This window comes from Oncorhynchus kisutch, linkage group LG9, assembly GCF_002021735.2.
Source record: "Oncorhynchus kisutch isolate 150728-3 linkage group LG9, Okis_V2, whole genome shotgun sequence".
Taxonomy (NCBI): domain Eukaryota; kingdom Metazoa; phylum Chordata; class Actinopteri; order Salmoniformes; family Salmonidae; genus Oncorhynchus; species Oncorhynchus kisutch.
The window spans coordinates 25,430,349-25,454,504 of NC_034182.2; the positions used below are offsets into that span (position 1 = coordinate 25,430,349).

Genomic DNA, 24,156 nt, shown 5'->3' on the forward strand with positions numbered 1-24,156 from the left:
TGTCATCAGTGCTGTGGGGTGTGTGTTTGTCCTCAGAGTGCTGTGGAGTGGGTGTGTGTCATCAGAGTGCTGTGGAGTGGGTGTGTGTCATCAGAGTGCTGTGGGGTGTGTGTTTGTCATCAGAGTGCTGTGGAGTGAGTGTGTGTCATCAGAGTGCTGTGGAGTGGGTGTGTGTCATTTGAGTGCTGTGGAGTGGGTGTGTGTCATCAGAGTGCTGTGGAGTGGGTGTATGTCCTCAGAGTGCTGTGGAGTGGGTGTGTGTCATCAGAGTGCTGTGGAGTGAGTGTGTGTCATCAGAGTGCTGTGGAGTGGGTGTATGTCCTCAGAGTGCTGTGGAGTGGGTGTGTGTCATCAGAGTGCTGTGGAGTGGGTGTGTGTCATCAGAGTGCTGTGGGGTGTGTGTTTGTCATCAGAGTGCTGTGGAGTGAGTGTGTCATCAGAGTGCTGTGGAGTGGGTGTGTGTCATCAGAGTGCTGTGGAGTGGGTGTGTGTCATCAGAGTGCTGTGGAGTGGGTGTGTGTCATCAGAGTGCTGTGGAGTGGGTGTGTGTCATCAGAGTGCTGTGGAGTGAGTGTGTGTCATCAGAGTGCTGTGGAGTGGGTGTGTGTCATCAGAGTGCTGTGGAGTGAGTGTGTGTCATCAGAGTGCTGTGGAGTGGGTGTGTGTCATTGTCCATGATCATGTGGGGTATTTACTTGCAGCCTTTTTATGAACATGTCCTGCAGTGATTCCAGGCTGCAGCCAATGGTGTCACTGGATTTGTTCAGGATTTTGTCAAGCTTATTTAAGTCTACCGTAGCTAAATTCACTCCACTCGCCACGACACTGCTATAGCACATACAAAGTATTTTGTCATATACACTAAAAGATCCAAACTCCCTTAAAAAGTACTGTCTGGATTGGACTTTTTTTTGTAGACATCTCCTGTGTGTGTCTCTGTACGACGTGGATGCAGCTATTTACATATTTACTCAGCGTCCCCTCCCCCACTAGGCCTGGCTGCTAGGACACCTTTCTTAGGACACGTGCAGAGGCATGACCGCCTGTCCTGGCCTTTAACCCTCTGGCAGAGCCACCTCTGCGACCCGGGGCTTACATCTGATGACCACTCCCCCTGACCTCTCACCTCTGGCACCTGACCTGCTGCTACGACCAAGGAAGGCTCTGGGATGCTGACATGTGTGTGTGTGTGTGTGATAGCTCGATACATTGTGTAGGGTTCGCATCTGGATATCTCTGCATCTAGTTATCTCTGTTAGTGTCGTCAGTGCTTAACTGTGTGTGTGTGTGTCAAGGTTAGTCCAATGCTGTCAGTCAAAGCCCTCCTGTGTGGTGGAAGGGGTCTGTTGCTCTGTGTAGGGAGAGATGAGATCTAACTGAAAGCTCTGGCTCTTCGCAATGAAAGCGATTCTACACACGGTACAAGAGAGAGCACACAAACACACACACTTGTGCGTATACCAAAACACAAACCACCACCCCCACAGATGCATAATGAACAGTGCACATGCATGCACACACTCACATTACACAGGACAGAGAGTCAGAGCCCAAACTAAAAAATAGTATAGTGTATACTATGGTAGGAATACTCTAGTATTCACTGTAGTGTTTTTGCTGACTTTACTGTAGTATTCACGTTGTAGTATAATGTAGTAGTTACAGTTTACTACAGTATAAATACTGTAGTAAAAAAAAAGAGTAGTATATACTATATTATAAACCGGGTGGTTCGAGCCCTGAATGCTGATTGGCTGAAAGCTGTGGTATATCAGACCTTGTACCACGGGTATGACAAAAACATTTATTTTTTTACTGTTCTAATTACGTTGGTAACCGGTTTATAATAGCAAGAAGGCACTTCTGGGATTTGTGGTGTATGGCCACTATAACACGGCTAAGGGCTGTATCCAGGCATTCCACGTTGCGTCGCGCTTAAGAACAGCCCTTAGCTGTGGTATATTGGTCATGTACCACACCTCCTCAGACATTATTGCTTAAGTATTTACTATTTTGTTTTTGTGCACTGTAGTGTACTGTAGTATTTACTATAGTGTTTTGGGGACATTACTGTAATGTTCTGGGGACATTACTGTAGTATTATCTATAGTTTTCTGGGGACATTACTGTAGTATTACCTATAGTTTTCTGGGGATATTACTGTAGGATTTACTATAGGGTTCTGGGTACATTACTGTACTATTTAATGTAGTGTTTTGGGGACATTACTGTAGTATTTACTGTAGTGTTTTGGGGACATTACTGTAATATTTACTGTAGTGTTTTGGGGACATTACTGTAGTATTTACTGTAGTGTTTTGGGGACATTACTGTAGTATTTACTGTAGTGTTCTGGGGACATTACTGTAGTATTTACTAGGGATGCACGATATATCGGTGAACATATCGGAATCGGACGATATTAGCTAAAAATGGCAACATCGGTATTGGCCGATGTCTAGTTTAACAGCGATGTGAAAAACCAATGTCAAAGCTGACGTGCATACCTATATAATGTAGGTACAGGACGTGCATACCTATATAATGTAGGTACAGGACGTAATGACGCCATGTAAAATGTTAAGCTACACGTGCAACACAGCATTCCTAACCTAGCCCACACAATGTCTGCTGTGTGGATCGAGGAGTCAACAAGTCCAGCAGTCATTTGAAAGAGTAAGAACATATCAGCGAGACAACTCAAAGGCAAAATCCATTAACGCCAAGATAATGGCATTCATTGCCCTTGACAATCAACCATTCTCTGTCGTGGGTGATGTTGGCTTTCGCGACTGGTCGAGCACCGGTACACACTAACGTTACCAAGTGCGCTATTGTTCAGATGTTGCCCTACCGGAGTTACACAGTAATAGCGTCACTGCTATTAGCTTCACGACATGCATACAATGGGACGCTGTTTGGGTCTTTGCGTGTCAAAAAAGATACACGTCAAGTAACACTATTTGACAATAATACTATTTGACGCGTAGAATGTTGTGTTCTGAATTTGCACGTGCAAGCCAAGTGTAACGGTTCTCTTCTATCTCCTCCTCTGACGAAGAGGTATAGCAAGGATCGGACCAAAATGCAGCGTGATGATGATTCATGATATTTTAATGAAGGAAAAAACTATACATGAAGAAACTATAAAATAATGAAATGTGAAAACCGAAACAGCCCTATCTGGTGCAAACACAAAGACAGGAACAATCACCCACAAAACACTCAAAGAATATGGCTGCCTAAATATGGTTCCCAATCAGAGACAACGATAAACACCTGCCTCTGATTGAGAACCACTCCAGACAGCCATAGACTTTGATAGATACCTCCACTAAGCCACATACCCAATAACTAACAAAACCCCAAGACAAAACACACCACAATAAACCCATGTCACACCCCGGCCTGACCAAATAACTAAAGACAAACACCATATACTTTGACCAGGGCGTGACACCAAGCGCCAACACTACTGTCAGTAGCACTGTCAAAGCTGAACAAAAAAGACTGCAAACAAGCAAACACCGGCCACAAATGATGTGTTTACAATACCGCGTTGGTAATAAAGCATCATTTGTTCAACTGCAACTTCTGGAGTAGCTAGCTAGCTTTATCTTTGTACAGAACCTAGATAGCACCAATACAACCAAACTGAAAACAATGACCAGTAGAAACTGCAGTCATTTTCCCTATTCTTAGCAATGATTTAGGAATAGTTGTAAGTATTAGCTAGGTAGCAACTTGTTGTTTTCCTAATGAAATTGAACAGCAGTTCATGAAAATAAATAGCTAGCCAGCTACTTAACCCTGTTGCCCAAAGATAATGTTATATGCCCCTAGCTAGCTTCATCTGGCTAGTGAGGCTCAACCGGACTGGGTTATGTGTTGTGAAGCTAGCCACAATAAGGATTAGGCACAATGTTGGAATTTGTGGTTTGCCTTCAAAATAAAACTACCTCTTTGAAAGTGATGCAGAAGGTTACAATTGGTGGAGTCGTGCCATATTTAGACTAGATAATGTTAAACACCCACAGAACACAACTGTGAAGAGTTTACACAAATATTAGCATTGAAGCTCTTATCGCGGGACTGTGACCGTATGAAATCATCTCCCCAGTCAGCCTATTGTGTGTCTTGACATTCATATTGCACTGTACAGCTTTACCTAAGAATTGGGGATCAATGAAAAGGGGTAAGAGTCTACACAACACCCAATATATTTTTTCCCAACGTCCTCCTCAGAGTTATCAGACTCCAGAACATCCATGCAGTATTGTTTTTCCTCGGGAATAGTGTTCAATACACATAGGTTGACAATAATTGTGGCTCAATTCACAGTTGTTTCAGAGTCCCGCAACAAGAGCTACGATGCTAATGTTCTCTGGGTGTCACTGAGTAGACTGATACCCCATGTCATTAATCCACAATCCATAGGTAAGGCTGGACAGTAATAAGTATGCCCCCAATTCAAATCGAAAGTATAAGTATTAGATTTTTTATTTAACTAGCCAAGTCAGTTAAGAACAAATTCTTATTTACAATGACGGCCTATCAAAAGGCCTCCTGTTGGGACGGGGGCTGGGATTAAAAATAGAAAATAAAAACATAGGACAAAACACAGATTCAGGACAAGAGAGACACCACAACACTACCTAATGAGAGACCTAAGATGACAACATAGCAAGGCAGCAACACATGACAACACAGCATGGTAGCAACACAACATGACAACAACATGGTAGCAACACAACATGGTAGCAGCAAAAAACACACTACAGACATTATTGGGCACAGACAATAGCACAAAGGGCAAGAAGGTAGAGACAACAATACATCAAGCAAAGCAGCCACAACTGTCATTAAGAGTGTCCATGTCCATGTACAAATCTGTCATTCTGCCCCTGAACAGGCAGTTAACCCACTGTTCCTAGGCCGTCTTTGAAAATAAGAATTAGTTCTTAACCGACTTGCCTAGTTAAATAAAGGTTAAACAATTTTTTTTTAATGGGTGTTGTATGTGGAGGATGAGGGCTGCAGTGGATATCTCAGATAGGGGATTGAGGCCTAAGAGGGTTTTATAAATAAACATCAACCAGTGGGTTTTGCGACGGGTATACGGAGATAACCAGTTTACAGAAGAGTATAGAGTGCAGTGATGTGTCTTATAAGGAGCATTTGTGGCAAATCTGATGGCCGAATGGTAAACAACATCTAGCTGCTCGAGAGCACCCTTACCTGCTGATCTATAAATTATGTCTCCATAATCTAGCATGGGTAGGATGGTCATCTAAATCAGGGTTAGTTTGGTAGCTGGGGTGAAAGATAGATGAAACCAAGTCTAGATTTAACTTTAGCCTTACAGCTTTGATATGTGCTGAGAGAAGGACAGTGTACCATCTAGCCATACTCCCAAGTATTTGTATGAGGTGGCTACCTCAAGCTCTAAACCCTCAGAGGCAGTAATCACACCTGTGGGGAGAGGGGCATTCTTCTTACCAAACCACATTACCTTCGTTTTGGAAGAAGAAAGGGTCTAAACCATCTGACCCAGATGTTTTTTTGAGGTCAAGTTTTAGGAGCTCCTTTAGCACCTCAGATCCAGTGACTGCCTTCAGGGAGAAACTTTGTAGCGGGGCAAGGGAAAAAGATGGAGAGGCATCGGAGATAGTCGCATTAGACGGGGTGGGAGACGAGGAAATGTTGGACAGGCAAGGAGGCATGGCTGAGTCAAATAGGAATCCTGACTTAATTAAGTGGTGATTAAAGAGCTCAGCCTTGTTCTTCTTGTACGTAACAACCACATCATCAATGTTAAGGGACATGGGCAGCTGTGAGGAGGAGGGTTTATTCTCCAGGTCTTTAACCGTTTTCCAGAACTTCTTGGGGTTAGAGCCACAGAGAGAGAACTGCTCCTTAAAGTAACTACCTTTGGCCTTCCGGATAGCCTGAGTGCACTTATTTCTCATTTGCCTGAACGAGAGTCAGTCAGCCTGAGTATGCGTGTGAGGAGACTTTTGCCAAATGCAATTCTTGAGGTGTAGTAACTCTGCAAGATCACGGTCAAACCAGGGGCTGAACCTGTTTTTAATTCTCAGTTTCTTTATGGGGGCGTGTTTGTTAACAATAACACTGAAAATATCAAAAAAGAAGGTCCAAGCGTCTTGGACAGAGGGGATCTAGCGGATTCTATACCATGTTACAGAGGCCAGTTCATGAAGGAAGGCTTGCTCATTAAAGGTTTTTAGCAAGCGCCTATGACAAATCAGGACAGGTCGTTTCACTGAGCAGCCATTACGAACACAGGCTGTAAAACAGTGATCACTAAGGTATTTACAGAAAACACCAGACTGATACCTATCAGGATTATTTGTGATGATAACATCAAGGAGAGTAGCCTTTTCTGGGTGTTTGGAGTCATACCTTGTGGGATTGGTAATAATCTGAGAAAGAGGTAAGGAATCCCATTGCTTTAGGGCTTGGTCAGGTGGTTTAAGCATGTCCCCGTTTAGGTAACCTAGCAGGACAAATTCAGACTTAGTATAAGGGGCCAGGAGAGAGCTTAGGGCAGGTAAGGTACAGGCCGGTGCGGATGGAGGATGGTAAGCACCCAGAAACAGTCAACAAAGAGCTATTTGAAAGTTTAATACTTAAAACTAACAAATCAAATTGTTTGAGGACAGACTTCGTGGAGACAACCGAGCACTGAAGGTGATCCATGGTAAAGATTGCCACTCCCCCACCTTTGGAAGGTCTGTCTTGCCGAAAAAGGTTATAACCAGAAAGTTTATATTCAAAACAAATCGTGTGATTTCAACAGATTTTTGTAAAATTAACAAATGATTGTCTTTTGTTTTTATATAACAACATTCCAACCTCATTTACCATGATCTTTTAAATTATGGCATAATTCTACTATTTGTATTAATTTGCATCACTGTAAATGACATACTTTTATTTTGAAGGCTAACCGCAAAGTCTGCTATTGCGGCTAATCCTTATTGTGGCTAGCTTCACATAGATGGGTCCAACCAGCATTTATCAAATAAGAACGGTCTTATAAATGAGGGTTATTTTAGATGATGACACCTAGCTATATAGTTAGCTAGCTAACTATATCTACTGAAACAGATTACGTCGTTTTGCTATGTTTTTCAGGAAGAACATTGTTTGCATCCATTAGCCAGCTAGCTTCTTTTATGTCCAGCATTATAGGTGCGCGAGACAACTTTACCAGCATCATAGCATATGTATCGATGAATCGTTGTGACATATGGAATACGAGTGATAGTGTCATCAATGTGTAATAACTACGTAAAAAATGTATGAACGAGTTAAATTACTACGTGATGTGCAGTCATATTCAGGTCCTGATTGGTCAACAAGGTTATTTGACATGCAAAGACCCAAACAGCGTTCCATAGAAATCCTGGTTGAGAATGAAACAAATGAACAAGGAAACAGCACAGCAAGTAAGTGAAAGAAATATGTTTTGATGATGTTTTACTGGTAATGGGGACATATGTAAATGATAAACAAAATAACTTTTTGGTCAGTGTGGTGTGTGTGTGTGTAACCTTTATTTAACTAGGAAAGTCAGTTAAGAACAAATTCTTATTTACAGAGATGGCATACCCCGGACGACACTGGGCCAATTGTGTGCCACCCTATGGGATTCCCAATCACTTGTCGGATGTGATACAGCCTGGATTCGAACCAGGGACTGTAGTGCCTCCTCTTGCACTGAGATGCAGTGCCTTAGACAGCTGCGTCCATGTGTGTGTGTGTTAACTATTTAACTGTACTAGAATGCTTAAAAGGCCGCAAAAATTGCAAATATTGGTTATCGGTATCGTTTTTGAGGGGGGCAAGGAAAATATCCGATATCGACCAAAAATGTCATATCGGTGCATCACTAGTATTTACTATAGTGTTCTAGGGACATTACTGTAGTATTTACTATAGCGTCTTTGTTTTATTATCTTTGACATAGAAGTGGGGGGCTTTCTCATTGAGGAAACCTACTGGAAAAATACTAAAAGAGCAAACTTTCCATAACCTGTAGGTAGGTAGGTAGGACTGGGGTCTGAACAGATAGCTCAGAGCTTCTGCTCTTTTCCATAACCTGTAGGTAGGTAGGTAGGACTGGGGTCTGAACAGATAGCTCAGAGCTTCTGCTCTTTTCCATAACCTGTAGGTAGGTAGGTAGGACTGGGGTCTGAACAGATAGCTCAGAGCTTCTGCTCTTTTCCATAACCTGTAGGTAGGTAGGTAGGACTGGGGTCTGAACAGATAGCTCAGAGCTTCTGCTCTTTTCCATAACCTGTAGGTAGGTAGGTAGGACTGGGGTCTGAACAGATAGCTCAGAGCTTCTGCTCTTTTCCATAACCTGTAGGTAGGTAGGTAGGACTGGGGTCTGAACAGATAGCTCAGAGCTTCTGCTCTTTTCCATAACCTGTAGGTAGGTAGGTAGGACTGGGGTCTGAACAGATAGCTCAGAGCTTCTGCTCTTTTCCATAACCTGTAGGTAGGTAGGTAGGACTGGGGTCTGAACAGATAGCTCAGAGCTTCTGCTCTTTTCCATAACCTGTAGGTAGGTAGGTAGGACTGGGGTCTGAACAGATAGCTCAGAGCTTCTGCTCTTTTCCATAACCTGTAGGTAGGTAGGTAGGACTGGGGTCTGAACAGATAGCTCAGAGCTTCTGCTCTTTTCCATAACCTGTAGGTAGGTAGGTAGGACTGGGGTCTGAACAGATAGCTCAGAGCTTCTGCTCTTTTCCATAACCTGTAGGTAGGTAGGTAGGACTGGGGTCTGAACAGATAGCTCAGAGCTTCTGCTCTTTTCCATAACCTGTAGGTAGGTAGGTAGGACTGGGGTCTGAACAGATAGCTCAGAGCTTCTGCTCTTTTCCATAACCTGTAGGTAGGTAGGTAGGACTGGGGTCTGAACAGATAGCTCAGAGCTTCTGCTCTTTTCCATAACCTGTAGGTAGGTAGGTAGGACTGGGGTCTGAACAGATAGCTCAGAGCTTCTGCTCTTTTCCATAACCTGTAGGTAGGTAGGTAGGACTGGGGTCTGAACAGATAGCTCAGAGCTTCTGCTCTTTTCCATAACCTGTAGGTAGGTAGGTAGGACTGGGGTCTGAACAGATAGCTCAGAGCTTCTGCTCTTTTCCATAACCTGTAGGTAGGTAGGTAGGACTGGGGTCTGAACAGATAGCTCAGAGCTTCTGCTCTTTTCCATAACCTGTAGGTAGGTAGGTAGGACTGGGGTCTGAACAGATAGCTCAGAGCTTCTGCTCTTTTCCATAACCTGTAGGTAGGTAGGTAGGACTGGGGTCTGAACAGATAGCTCAGAGCTTCTGCTCTTTTCCATAACCTGTAGGTAGGTAGGTAGGACTGGGGTCTGAACAGATAGCTCAGAGCTTCTGCTCTTTTCCATAACCTGTAGGTAGGTAGGTAGGACTGGGGTCTGAACAGATAGCTCAGAGCTTCTGCTCTTTTCCATAACCTGTAGGTAGGTAGGTAGGACTGGGGTCTGAACAGATAGCTCAGAGCTTCTGCTCTTTTCCATAACCTGTAGGTAGGTAGGTAGGACTGGGGTCTGAACAGATAGCTCAGAGCTTCTGCTCTTTTCCATAACCTGTAGGTAGGACTGGGGTCTGAACAGATAGCTCAGAGCTTCTGCTCTTTTCCATAACCTGTAGGTAGGTAGGTAGGACTGGGGTCTGAACAGATAGCTCAGAGCTTCTGCTCTTTTCCATAACCTGTAGGTAGGTAGGTAGGACTGGGGTCTGAACAGATAGCTCAGAGCTTCTGCTCTTTTCCATAACCTGTAGGTAGGTAGGACTGGGGTCTGAACAGATAGCTCAGAGCTTCTGCTCTTTTCCATAACCTGTAGGTAGGTAGGTAGGACTGGGGTCTGAACAGATAGCTCAGAGCTTCTGCTCTTTTCCATAACCTGTAGGTAGGTAGGTAGGACTGGGGTCTGAACAGATAGCTCAGAGCTTCTGCTCTTTTCCATAACCTGTAGGTAGGTAGGTAGGACTGGGGTCTGAACAGATAGCTCAGAGCTTCTGCTCTTTTCCATAACCTGTAGGTAGGTAGGTAGGACTGGGGTCTGAACAGATAGCTCAGAGCTTCTGCTCTTTTCCATAACCTGTAGGTAGGTAGGTAGGACTGGGGTCTGAACAGATAGCTCAGAGCTTCTGCTCTTTTCCATAACCTGTAGGTAGGTAGGTAGGTAGGACTGGGGTCTGAACAGATAGCTCAGAGCTTCTGCTCTTTTCCATAACCTGTAGGTAGGTAGGTAGGTAGGACTGGGGTCTGAACAGATAGCTCAGAGCTTCTGCTCTTTTCCATAACCTGTAGGTAGGTAGGTAGGACTGGGGTCTGAACAGATAGCTCAGAGCTTCTGCTCTTTTCCATAACCTGTAGGTAGGTAGGTAGGACTGGGGTCTGAACAGATAGCTCAGAGCTTCTGCTCTTTTCCATAACCTGTAGGTAGGTAGGTAGGACTGGGGTCTGAACAGATAGCTCAGAGCTTCTGCTCTTTTCCATAACCTGTAGGTAGGTAGGTAGGACTGGGGTCTGAACAGATAGCTCAGAGCTTCTGCTCTTTTCCATAACCTGTAGGTAGGTAGGTAGGACTGGGGTCTGAACAGATAGCTCAGAGCTTCTGCTCTTTTCCATAACCTGTAGGTAGGTAGGTAGGACTGGGGTCTGAACAGATAGCTCAGAGCTTCTGCTCTTTTCCATAACCTGTAGGTAGGTAGGTAGGTAGGACTGGGGTCTGAACAGATAGCTCAGAGCTTCTGCTCTTTTCCATAACCTGTAGGTAGGTAGGTAGGACTGGGGTCTGAACAGATAGCTCAGAGCTTCTGCTCTTTTCCATAACCTGTAGGTAGGTAGGTAGGACTGGGGTCTGAACAGATAGCTCAGAGCTTCTGCTCTTTTCCATAACCTGTAGGTAGGTAGGTAGGACTGGGGTCTGAACAGATAGCTCAGAGCTTCTGCTCTTTTCCATAACCTGTAGGTAGGTAGGTAGGACTGGGGTCTGAACAGATAGCTCAGAGCTTCTGCTCTTTTCCATAACCTGTAGGTAGGTAGGTAGGACTGGGGTCTGAACAGATAGCTCAGAGCTTCTGCTCTTTTCCATAACCTGTAGGTAGGTAGGTAGGTAGGACTGGGGTCTGAACAGATAGCTCAGAGCTTCTGCTCTTTTCCATAACCTGTAGGTAGGTAGGTAGGACTGGGGTCTGAACAGATAGCTCAGAGCTTCTGCTCTTTTCCATAACCTGTAGGTAGGTAGGTAGGACTGGGGTCTGAACAGATAGCTCAGAGCTTCTGCTCTTTTCCATAACCTGTAGGTAGGTAGGTAGGACTGGGGTCTGAACAGATAGCTCAGAGCTTCTGCTCTTTTCCATAACCTGTAGGTAGGTAGGTAGGACTGGGGTCTGAACAGATAGCTCAGAGCTTCTGCTCTTTTCCATAACCTGTAGGTAGGTAGGTAGGACTGGGGTCTGAACAGATAGCTCAGAGCTTCTGCTCTTTTCCATAACCTGTAGGTAGGTAGGTAGGACTGGGGTCTGAACAGATAGCTCAGAGCTTCTGCTCTTTTCTATACCCTGTAGGGAACACAATATATAGTCTATACTTGGCATGTAGGTTTCTCACTTAAGGATGGTACAAAATGGGATGTGGGGGAGGGGAATGGGCAGGGTATATCCAAATGAAATACTGTAGTATTTACTATAGTTAAAACAATGTAGTGTTTTTGCGGACATTTCTGTAGTATTTACTAGTGTTTTTAATGTGGATAATAATGTAGTATCTACAGTATACTACAAAATCCTACACTAAGTCCTAGACTTGATCAAGGGATATTACAGTGTGTAGTATAGTATTCTACTGTATACTACAGTTTCAATAGAGTTCTATTCTAAACTAAAGTATTTTTTTAAGTGGGAGAGTAAGGGGAAGAAATCTACATTATTCTAACCTGCTAATAAACATTCCTATTATACAGAGTGGCTATGAGCTGCACCCAGAGTGCGATGAGGGAATGTGTGTGTGTGGTGTCACTCTGTCTGCTCTGTGCAGACACAGGCTCACAGGGGAGGCATCACGCCTTTATTTATTCATTAACCTGCTGGGAACTAGCAATGAGAGACAAGGTCCACCCCCCCCCATACACGCACACACACAAGCACACATACACACACACGCACACACTCCCACACACGCACATCCAAAAGCCTACCTCTATCCATTTCTATAGAAAATAAATTGCCACAAAAAGGCTTTAATGTACAGTGCTGCCAGGACATTTACTCTAATGACTTGGCGTGCCAACAGCTTATACTTGAACATTTGTATGGGTTACACATCCTATACATTGGGCACATACACATATACGAATGCACGCACACACCCTTCCCTGTTTGAGACTTGTTGGCTTCCAGTGGGCCCTGACCCTATTAAACGATCTGAAACACAGACCCTGTTGAAAGATCTGCAACACAGACCCTATTAAACGATCTGAAAAACAGACCCTGTTGAACGATCTGCAACACAGACCCTATTAAACGATCTGAAACACAGACCCTGTTGAACATTCTGCAACACAGACCCTATTAAACGATCTGAAACACAGACCCTGTTGAACGTTCTGCAACACAGACCCTGTTGAACGATCTGCAACACAGACCCTGTTGAACGTTCTGCAACACAGACCCTATTAAACGATCTGAAACACAGACCGTATAAAACAATCTGCAACACAGACCCTGTTGAACGATCTGCAACACAGACCCTATTAAACGATCTGCAACACAGACCCCACCGAACGATTTGCAACAGGCTCTGTTGAACGATCTGCAACACAGACCCTGTTGAATGATCTGTATCCCAGACCCTGTTGAACGACCTGCAACACAGACCCCGTTGAACGATCTGAAACACAGACCCTGTTGAATGATCTGAAACACAGACCCTGTTGAACGATCTGCAACAAGACCCTGTTGAACGATCTGCAACACAGACCCTGTTGAATGATCTGAAACTCAGACACTGTTGAACGATCTGCAACAAGACCCCGTTGAACGATCTGCAACACAGACCCTGTTGAATGATCTGAAACTCAGACCCTGTTGAACGATCTGCAACAAGACCCGTTTGAACGGTCTGCAACACAGAACATGTTGAATGATCTGCAACAGAGACCCTGTTGAACGATCTGCAACACAGATCTTGTTGAACATCCTGAAAAACAGACCCTGTTGAAGAATCTAAAACACAGACCCTGTTGAATGATCTGCAACACAGACCCTGTTGAACGATCTGCAACACAGACCCTGTAGAACGATCTGAAACACAGACCCTGTTGAACGATTTGCAACAGACCCTGTTGAACGATTTGCAACAGACCCTGTTGAATGATCTGAAACACAGACCCTGTTGAACGTTCTGAAACACAGACCCTGTTGAACGATCTGCAACACAGACCCTGTTGAACATTCTGAAACACAGACCCTGTTGACGGATCTGAAATACAGACCCTGTTGAACATTCTGAAACAAAGACCCTGTTGAACGATCTGCAACACAGACCCTGTTGAATGATCTGAAACACAGACACTGTTGAACGATCTGCAACCCAGACCATGTTGAACAATCTGCAACACAGACCCGATTGAACGATCTGCAACATAGACCATGTTGAATGATCCGCAACACACACCCTGTTGAATGATCCGAAACACAGACACCGTTGAACGATCTGCAACACAGACCCCGTTGAACGATCTGCAACACAGACCATGTTGAACGATCTGTAACCCAGACCATGTTGAACGATCCGCAACACAGACCACGTTGAACGATCTGCAACACAGACCCCATTAAACGATCTGCAACATAGACCCCATTAAACAATCTGCAACACAGACCCTGTTGAACGATCTGCAACACAGACCCCATTAAACGATCTGCAACACAGACCCCGTTGAACGATCTGCAACACAGACCATATTAAACGATCTGCATCACAGACCCCGTTGAATGATCTGCAAAACAGACCCTGTTCAATGCTGAGGATCAGCTGAGTCAGCGAGAGAGAGAGAGAGAGAGGCTGGAGGTTTAGATAAAACACTCTGCCTCTCCGTAACCATGACACTAACTAAAGCAAAAACAGAGAGAAGATAGAAAACGTGTGCACACGCACGCACGCACGCACGCACACACATCCAAGGCGGGGGAAAAACAGGCACGTGCATCTGCCTTAGTTATTTAGCATCTGGCTTCTCTTAAAACCAAGATACAAAATAAGTAGTATGTGCGGTGAATGTGGCATTGTGTGTGTGTGTCATCTGGTCAGTGCTTTGATAGCTGGCGGATGTGGAGGTCCAGACAGGGCAGCAGGGGAGAGACAGAGGGGCGAACGGAGGAGAGGAGAGGGGGAGAAAAAGGAAGAGAGAGAAAATGAAAGTCAGTTGAGGGGTGGAAAAGATTGAATGAGAGAGGCAGAGAAGAGGGGGAGGTAGGATAGAGAGGGGAAGTGGAGAGGAGGAGAGATAGAGGGGGAGGAGGAGGAGGAGAGAGGCCAGCCACTGTCAGATACACAAACACAAACCACATGCAGCTGTTCAGCCTCTGCCTCCGCAGCACGTGAACACACTCTCATACACACCCAATGAGAAAAAAGGCCCTAGAAACGACAAACACACAGCAACGGCTCACAAGCAAACACACACATCCTGAGAGCGGTGGTTGAGTGTGCGTGAGTGTGAGTGTGTGGGTTCGTTCATGTAGGCACGTGTATCTTGTGTATTGCTGATAGTCATTTGTGAGTGTGTGTTAATGTGTGTGTGTGTGTGTACATTGTTGGCCCATAGTGAGAGCGAGTCACTCTACAGAGTTCAGACAGAAAGCTTGATGGCAGTAGTAAAAAACGCTCTGTGTCAACTGAGATGGTCATACTACTGACTGGACACACACACACACACACACACACACACACACACACACCTGGATGGCCAATTCATCGAACTTCTACTGTCTTTTCAACCTAATATTGGGATGGGGAGTGAGAAGCTGTGTGTGTGTGTGTGTGTATGAGGGGCGTCAGCATGCCTAATCTCACACCGGGTGTCATCTACAGGACACTCCTTTGCTCCTCTCACAAGATCAGAGAGAAAGGAAGGGAACGAGGGAGGGAGCAACAGAGGAAGAGGAGAGGAGGGACAGAGGAAGAGGAGGGAGGGACAGAGGAAGAGGAGAGGAGGGAGGGGGTAGAAGTGCATTTGAAGTTTTTCCTCTGTCGGCTCCAAACTTTGACTTCAAACGCTGTGTAGAATTAGAAAGATTAACCCACCACGCTTTCTCTCTCTAGACACACACACACAGATGCAGACACACCTCCCAATCTGTCTGCTTGAGTTCATGGTCAACATGCCCTGAGAGAGTCCCTGTTTTTCTGCTCTCTCTAGTGAATCTCTTTTGTCTCCTCTCAAAACTGATCCAAGATCAGACTTCCTTTATACCTTTTAATGGTTATGGACTGGATTAAGATAGGACGACCTGGTCCTAGATCTCCACATAGGACCACTGATAGCTGAACAAAGCCGTTATGGAGATGTGTAGGGTCTATATAAACTGTGTGTGTGTGTATTTACAGTGTGTCAGTAAACTGAGAGGACTGTCTAAATGTGTAGTGGGGTTTGGGGGCTAAGAATGGGTGAGGAGGATGAGGGGAGTCTGGCTCCCGGGCGTCACATCAGTTCATAGGGTCTAACACACACACACACACACACACACAGTGGAATGTAAACTGGGCAGGACTGACTACTACTGTCTGCCTGAGAGAGCAGAGATAAATATCTGGGTGACTGAAGGTGAGTATTACTAAGAGTTAAACATCCATGTGGATTATCGCTGACTGGAAGTAGTCATGATTGCATCTTCGCTATGAATTCAAGAGTGGTTACATTTCTCCAGCCCCATCCTTCAGCTGTTTACCAAAAAAAGGGGCGGGGTAACTGGCCGTGTTGTTCGAATCCGATTGCCCCTTTAAGGTGAAAACATAACTCATGTTGCCTCTATGTTAATGTTCTGCATTACAGACGCTAGTATGAGGTCATATAAGTGTGTGTCTAATTACTTGTGCGTGAGTGTGTGTGAGTGTGAGTGTTAGCTAGTGTGTGTGAATATTTTTTGCATGATCTGTGTGAAGGGTATACGCGAAGTGTGTGTGTGTGTGTTCGCGTGCGACATTAGGATCGTGGCATAGTCGCAATGACAACACCATGGAGAGAGAGAGAGAGAGAGAGACCACACGTCCAATCTCCAGGAACCCACCCAGGGGCTGGGGTGACGCCCTAGCCCACCACAGGGGCCTCCCTCTGGGGCTGGCCTCCTCCTCGCCGTGGGTGTCAGCCTGGGTGGCTGGCGGGAGAGGTGTGGATGGAGCTCAGAGCACTAACGCTGCTAATGTTAGCCTTTATTAGCCTCAGAGTAATGAGCTGCTGGGGTTTGATGTGGGGACCACACACGGCGACAGAATAAGTCAGGCAGTGCCACACGCAGGTTAATATGGGAGAGAGTGTGTGTGTGTGTGTGTGTGTGTGTGTGTGTGTGTGTAAGGGGTGTTGCTGAAGTTTGAGGGAAGTCATACAGGACAAATATCAAAGTGCTGGTAACAGTTAGAGAAGAAAATCGAAGACTGACTTTCAAGAAAAAGTGTGTGTGGGAAAGGATCTGTGGGGAGAGAGAGAAATGCTATTTGGCCCTACACTGACCACTGTGACTGACCCAAAACTAAGGAAAGCTCTGACTATGTACAGACTCAGTGAGCATAGCCTTGCTATTGAGAAAGGCCGTCGTAGGCAGACATGGCTCTCAAGAGAAGACAGGCTATGTGCTCACTGCCCACAAAATGAGGTGGAACTGAGCTGCACTTCATAACCTCCTGTCCAATGTATGACCATATTAGAGACATATTTCCTTCAGATTACACAGATCCACAAAGAATTAAAAAACAAACCCGATTTTGATAAACTCCCATATCTACTGGGTGAAATACCAGTGTGCCATCACAGCAGCACGATCTGTGACCTGTTGTTACAAGAAAAGGTCAACCAGTGAAGAACAAACACTATTGTAAATACAACTCATATTTATGTTTATTTATTTTCCCTTTTATACTTTAATCTATTTGCACATCATTACAACACTGTATATAGACATAATATGACATTTGAAATGTCTTAATTCTTTTGGAACTTTTGTGAGTGTAATGTTAACTGTTAATTTTGATTGTTTATTTCACTTTTGTATATTATCTACTTCACTTGCTTTGGCAATGTTAACATATGTTTCCCATGCCAATAAAACCCCTTAAATTGAAATTGAAGAGAGAAAGAGAGAGAATGAGAGAGTAATAGATCATGTGCATGAAAGAAGAGAAAGGGAGAATGATGGAGGGACATTAAGCGAAGGGAACGACAAAGTGAGAGGGTGAGAACATCAGTGAGAGAAGGGAAGGAGAGCTTTTTCCTCCCACTCTGCCAGCCTGGGGTTCCTCTACTCCTCTCCTCCCGTCCTCCAGAGACCCAATCCTGGATAGGACCCAGCTTTGTCCCCCCCACCCCCCACCCCCCCAGGGAGGGAGAGTCTGGTACAGGCAGGGCCCTGGCTGCTCTGGCCCAGGACCAGGACACACCCGGGGGCCGCAGTGCCCAGGAAAACCCCGGGCCGAAAGTGGATCACCAGGCCCAGGGGCAATAGGCTCCAATAGGGGCCGGAAGACTATTGTTCAGGCCTACACTCTCGCCTATAAGGAACGCAAAGCATGCAAGTGTGTACATGTGCTTGTGGACATACTCTCTACACATTCAATGTCATCTATTCCTGTATATAATCTATGAAGCCTATAACCCCAAGAGGAGGTCTCAACTGTAGAACAGGATTTACAGCACAAAACCACAGAGCTTCATTCCTCGCCTGTGACAAATTGCCAAACCACAACGAACATCTAAGGCAGCAGAAGAAGCTGGTATCTGCGATAGCAACAAAGGAATCATGACAGAATCTTCAATGGAAAGCTGTTTTCGGAGCTGATCACAGCTTTAGTACCACTGAATATCAATGATCAAAGCGTCTATAAAGCCTTCATTTTGTCTCTCTCCTCCTCCTCTCACTCCCCTTCTTCATCTCTCTCCCCCTCACTCTCTTTTTTCTCTCCGCCCCGTCTGTCTATCGCTGCCTTGGGGCACGGGGCTGGCAATTTGTTTCCCAGTTGCCTAGACAATGCAATCAGCTACAGTTCAAACCACACCGTTTCCGAGGGGACAATCGCCAAGGCGATGTTGCCTTGGGATTACATCATTGCTAGGAGAAAGAGACTGACTGTGTGTATGGACGTACAGTATGTGTGTGTGTGTGTGTGTGCATTAATATATCCAATGTCTGTGAAAATATGATGAATGTATAATCACTAAATATCAAGTTACCCCCAGTCTCCACCCTTTCTCCCCCTCATCTTCCTGATCTGTCGTTCTCTCTCTCTTTCTCTCTGTCGGGGTGTAAGGTTACAGCTGGCTCCAGACAGAGGGTCTACTACTGCCCCCCCCCCCCCCCCCCCTACTCACTACCCCTCTCACAACCTGACAGGAGGGACGAGAGGAGGGAGATGAAGGAGAGAGGGAGAGGATGGAGAAGAAGAGAGGGAAGGAGGAGGAGCGGGAGCAGGAAGAGAATAAAGGGAGGGGTAATTGAGAGCGAGAGAGAGAGCGAGAATAAGGTGAGGGAGGAGAGCAAGGAGAGGGAGGAGAATAAAAGGACAGAAAGGAAAGAGATGTGTGTGAGTGATTGGACACCTGCATGGTGTGCATGTAGAGAGACAGACAGCCTATATAGTATCTATAGGAAGACAGGAGATATGAATGAACCCTATATACTGAGCCCCTGTCACACACACACCCACACACACACACACCATCAGTCAGTATAAAGAGAGAAACCTAAGATGGAGGCAACAGATACACCCCTCCTCCTAACCCAAAGAGTGGCCTCGAGGGGCCCCAACAGGGTTACACCTCCCCCTCTTGCCTGACCCCACCAGATATCCCTTCTCCCTCCAAATGAGCTCCTTAACGATGAGGTCATCGGCCATGAGGTCACTCTCAGTGGCAGGGAGGAAGGGAGGGAAACAGAGAGAGACAGGGAGAGAGAGAGATGGAAAGAGAGGAAGCCTTCTGAATTGAAAGGGAGAAAGAGAGCGAGAGACGAGAGGGAAAAGAGAGAACAAGCTCTTTGTTGAACCCTACCCTACTGTACTCCCTCCAGTACACTCCCTCCTCCTTGAGCCACCTGCTCTCTACACTAGGACAGGAAGATGGATGTGTGTGTCTCACAGAGGAAACCGTTAAGCCTTCTCCGTATGCACACACACACACACACACACGATGCTGGCAGTCAAGCGAACACGCCCACCAATCGACAACGCAGGGAGAGAGTGGTAGACATGGTTGACAGACAGACATACGGAAGGACGGACGAACGGACAGTCTTTGCTGGCTGCTTGAAGATATTATGTACCCACCCACACACACAGACACAGAGAGAGAGAGACAGGGTGACAGATGAGACATCAAGACATGTCACTTTCTGTCTCTCACACACTGTCACCAAGAGCCAGACAGGATGACCAAAAGTATGCGGACACCTGCTCGTCGAACATCTCATTCTAAAATCATGGGCAAAAAATAATTTCTGTATGGACTTCCCTTTGTGCACAGGGGCACTGAAACAGGAAAGGTCCTTCCCCAAACTGTTGCCACAAAGTTGGAAGCACAGAATCGTCTAGAATGTCATTGTATGTTGTAGCGTTGAGATTTCCCTTCATTGGAACTAAGGGGCCTAGCCTGAACCATGAAAAACAGCCCCAGACCAGTATTCCTCCTCCACCAAACTTTACAGTTGGCACTATTCATTGGGGCAGGTAGCGTTTTCCTGGCATCCGCCAAACCCAGATCCGTCCTTCGGACTGCCAGATGGTGAAGCGTGACTCATCACTCCAGAGAACGCGTTTCCACTGCTCCAGAATGCAGAGAATCCAGAGAGACAGAGAGAATACAGGAGAAACAGAGATAATACCAGAGAGACAGAGAGAATACAGAGGCAGAGAGACTAAGTGAGAGAGGAGAAAAATATTGAGAGAGCAACAATGCAGTCGGAGTCAGTCAGCCCTCTCTTCAATTCCCACTTTTCATCTCAATTCAATCTCTTTTCCCTCCATCCATCCATCCCTCACTCACTCACTCCCTCCCCCTTCTTTAAAGAGCAAGACTGCGGTATCTCAGTCTTCATAAGCATCATCCCTCCCTCCCTCTCAATCTCCTCTCCCTCCATCTCCCTCTCTCTGTCCATCTTCTCCCGCTTTCTCTCCCACCCTCTCTCGCTCCCCCTATCTGCCTCCTAGCCATGGGAAGCCCAGAGGAGAAGACATCTCAGAGAGACAGATAACGGTTCTGTTCAGACCAGCCAAGCAGGGTAGAAATACTGCACCTAGCGCAGAATATATACTTGTAGAAATAGATAGCACAGCAAATATACATGTAGAATTACACTGAGTGTACAAAATATTAAGAACACCTGCCTTTTCCGTGACATAGACTGACAAAATCAAATCAAATTTTATTTGTCACATACACATGGTTAGCAGATGTTAATGCGAGTGTAGCGAAATGCTTGTGCTTCTAGTTCCGACAATGCAGTAATAACCAACAAGTAATCTAGCTAACAATTCCAAAACTACTACCTTATAGACACAAGTGTAAGGGGATAAAGAATATGTACATAAAGATATATGAATGAGTGATGGTACAGAGCGGCATAGGCAAGATACAGTAGATGGTATTGAGTGCAGTATATACATATGAGATGAGTATGTAAACAAAGTGGCATAGTTAAAGTGGCTAGTGATACATGTATTACATAAAGATGCAGTAGATGATATAGAGTACAGTATATACGTATACATATGAGATGAATAATGCAGGGTATGTAAACATTATATTAGGTAGCATTGTTTAAAGTGGCTAGTGATATATTTTACATAATTTCCCATTATTAAAGTGGCTGGAGTTGAGTCAGTGTGTTGACAGCAGCCACTCAATGTTAGTGGAGGCTGTTTAACAGTCTGATGGCCTTGAGATAGAAGCTGTTTTTCAGTCTCTCGGTCCCAGCTTTGATGCACCTGTACTGACCTCGCCTTCTGGACGATAGCGGGGTGAACAGGCAGTGGCTCGGGTGGTTGTTGTCCTTGATGATCTTTATGGCCTTCCTGTGACATCGGGTGGTGTAGGTGTCCTGGAGAGCAGGTAGTTTGCCCCCGGTGATGCGTTGTGCAGACCTCACTACCCTCTGGAGAGCCTTAAGGTTGTGGGCGGAGCCATCTCTGTCGGCGCCGGAAGGTGAATCCAGGTGAAAGCTACCACTACATGACCAAAAGAATGGGGACACCTGCTCGTTTGAAAATCCCATTCCAAAATCATGGTAATAATTATGGCGTTGGTCCCCCCCTTTGCTGCCATAACAGCCTCTACTCTTCTGGGAAGGCTTTCAACTAGATGTTGGAACATCGCAATCGGCATTCCAATTCATCCCGAAGGTGTCAGATCGAGTTGAGGTCAGGGCTCTGTGCAGGCCAGTCAAGTTCTTCCACACCGACCTCGCTTTGTGCACGGGGCCATTGTCATGCTAAAACAGGAAAGGGCCTTCCCCAACCTGTGCCACAAAGTTGGAAGCACAGAATTGTCTAGAATGTCATTGTATGCTGTAGCGTTAAGATTTCCCTTCACTGGAATTAAGGGTCCTAGCCCAAATCATGAAAAACAGCCCTAGACCATTATTCCTCCTCCAACAATCTTTACAGTTGGCACTATGTATTGGGGCAGGTATCGTTCTCCTGGCATCCGCCAAACCCAGATTCGTCCATCGGACTGACAGATGGTGAAGAGTGATTCATCACTCCAGAGAACACGTTGCCACTGCCTCAGAGTCCAATGGCGGTGAACTTTACACCACTCCAGCCGCCGCTTGGCATTGCACATGGTGATCTTAGGCTTGTGTGCGGCTGCTCAGCCATGGAAACCCATTTCATGAAGCTCCCGATTTTAAAGCGCTGTACGCTTCAGCGATCCCGTTCTGTGAGCTTGTGTGTCCTACCACTTTGCAGCTGAGCTGTTGTTGCTCCTAGACAATTCCACTTCACAATAACAGCACTTACAGTTGACCGGGGCAGCTCTAGCAAGGCAGAAATTTGACGAACTGCCTTGTTGGAAAGGTGGCATCCTATGACGGTGCCACGTTGAAAGTCACTGAGCTCTTCAGTAGGGCCATTTTACTGCCAATGTTTGTATATGGAGATTGCATGGCTGTGTGCTAGATTTTATACATCTGTCAGCTACGGGTGTGACTGAAATAGCCGAATCCACTCATTTGAAGGGATGTCCACATACTTTTGTAGATAATAGTTTATCTGTGTTTAATTGAAACTATAGTATTGAGAAATGTCTCATTGATATCCATTCAGGATTGAGGATTTACATTTTAGTCATTTAGAAGACGCTCTTATGCATCGTTAGTTCACAAAAGCCTTTTTTAATTTGATATTATTTAGGCTTACTTCAAGTTAGAATCACTGTCACATTTCTAAAACGGATTTAGTGTGTGTTCGAGAGAAGGGGAAAGAGCGGGGAAGAAAGAGTGAAAGGGGAGACAGAGAGAGGGGGGGATAGAGCGAGATCATGTGTTAAATAAGAGTTCTCTCCATCTCCAGGCTATGCCGGTCGTACAGAGCTGCCTGACAACTTGAAGTCCATGTTCAGGCCTATCTCCATGGTGGTACCAGACTCCACCCTCATCGCTGAGATCACCCTGTTCGGAGAGGGATTCAACAACTGCAAGGTAATACAAGTACAGAGGGAGGAATGGAGGGAGGGAGGAATGGAGGGAGGAATGGAGGGAGGGAGGAATGGAGGGAGGAATGGAGGGAGGAATGGAGGGAGGAATGGAGGGAGGAAGGAATGGAGGGAGGGAGGAATGGAGGGAGGGAGGAATGGAGGGAGGGAGGGATGGAGGGAGGAATGGAGGGAGGGAGGAATGGAGGGAGGGATGGAGGAATGGAGGGAGGAATGGAGGGAGGAATGGAGGGAGGAATGGAGGGAAGGAGGAATGGAGGGAGGGAGGAATGGAGGGAGGAAAGGAGGGAAGGAGGAATGGAGGAAGGGATGGAAGGAGGAATGGAGGGAGGAATGGAGGGAGGGAGGGAGGAAAGGAGGGATGAATGGATGGAGGGAGGAATGGATGGAGGGAGGAATGGATGGAGGGAGGGATGGAGGGAGGAATGGATGGAGGGAGGAATGGAGGGAGGAATGGAGGGAGGGAGGGAGGAATGGATGGAGGGAGGAATGGAGGGAGGAATGGAGGGGAGGGAGGGAAGGAGGGAGGAATGGATGGAGGGGAGGAATGGAGGGAGGGAGGAAAGGAGGGCGGAATGGAGGGAGGGAGGAAAGGAGGGAGGAATGGAGGGAGGGAGGAATGGAGGGAGGAATGGAGGGAGGAATGGATGGAGGAATGGATGGAGGAGGAATGGATGGAGGGAGGAATGGATGGAGGGAGGAATGGAGGGAGGAATGGAGGGAGGAAAGGAGGGAGGAATGGAGGGAGGGAGGAAAGGAGGGAGGAATGGAGGGAGGAATGGATGGAGGGAGGGAGGAATGGAGGGAGGGTGGAAATGGAGTAATGGAGGGAGGGAGGAATGGATGTAGGAATGGAGGAATGGAGGGAGGGAGGAATGGAGGGAGGAATGGAGGGAGGAAGGAATGGAGGGAGGAATGGAGGGAAGGAGGCAATGGGGGCGAGGAAATGGAGGGAAGGAGGAATGGAGGGAGGAAAGGAGGGAGGGAGGAATAGAGGGAAGGAGGAATGGAGGAGGAAAGGAGGGGAAGGAGGAATGGAGGGAGGAAGGAGGGAGGAATGGAGGAGGAATCGGGAGGGAATGAGGATGGAGGGAGGGAGGAATGGAGGGAGGGATGAATGGATGGAGGGAGGAATGGATGGAGGGAGGAATAGAGGGAGGAATGGAGGGAGGGAG

The 24,156-nt window shown here is 46.1% G+C and overlaps 1 long non-coding RNA gene and 1 other non-coding gene across 2 annotated transcripts in view; both read right to left on the minus strand.

Moving 5' to 3' along the window:
• The window catches only part of LOC109882799 (uncharacterized), a 73,584-nt gene that overhangs the window by 11,607 nt on the left and 37,821 nt on the right, over positions 1 to 24,156 (minus strand). The gene's annotated exons all lie outside the window — the stretch shown is intronic.
• On the minus strand, positions 7,999 to 8,053 carry LOC116375378 (U7 small nuclear RNA). The gene has a single exon (XR_004211103.1). It is a non-coding gene; the product is annotated as a U7 small nuclear RNA (small nuclear RNA).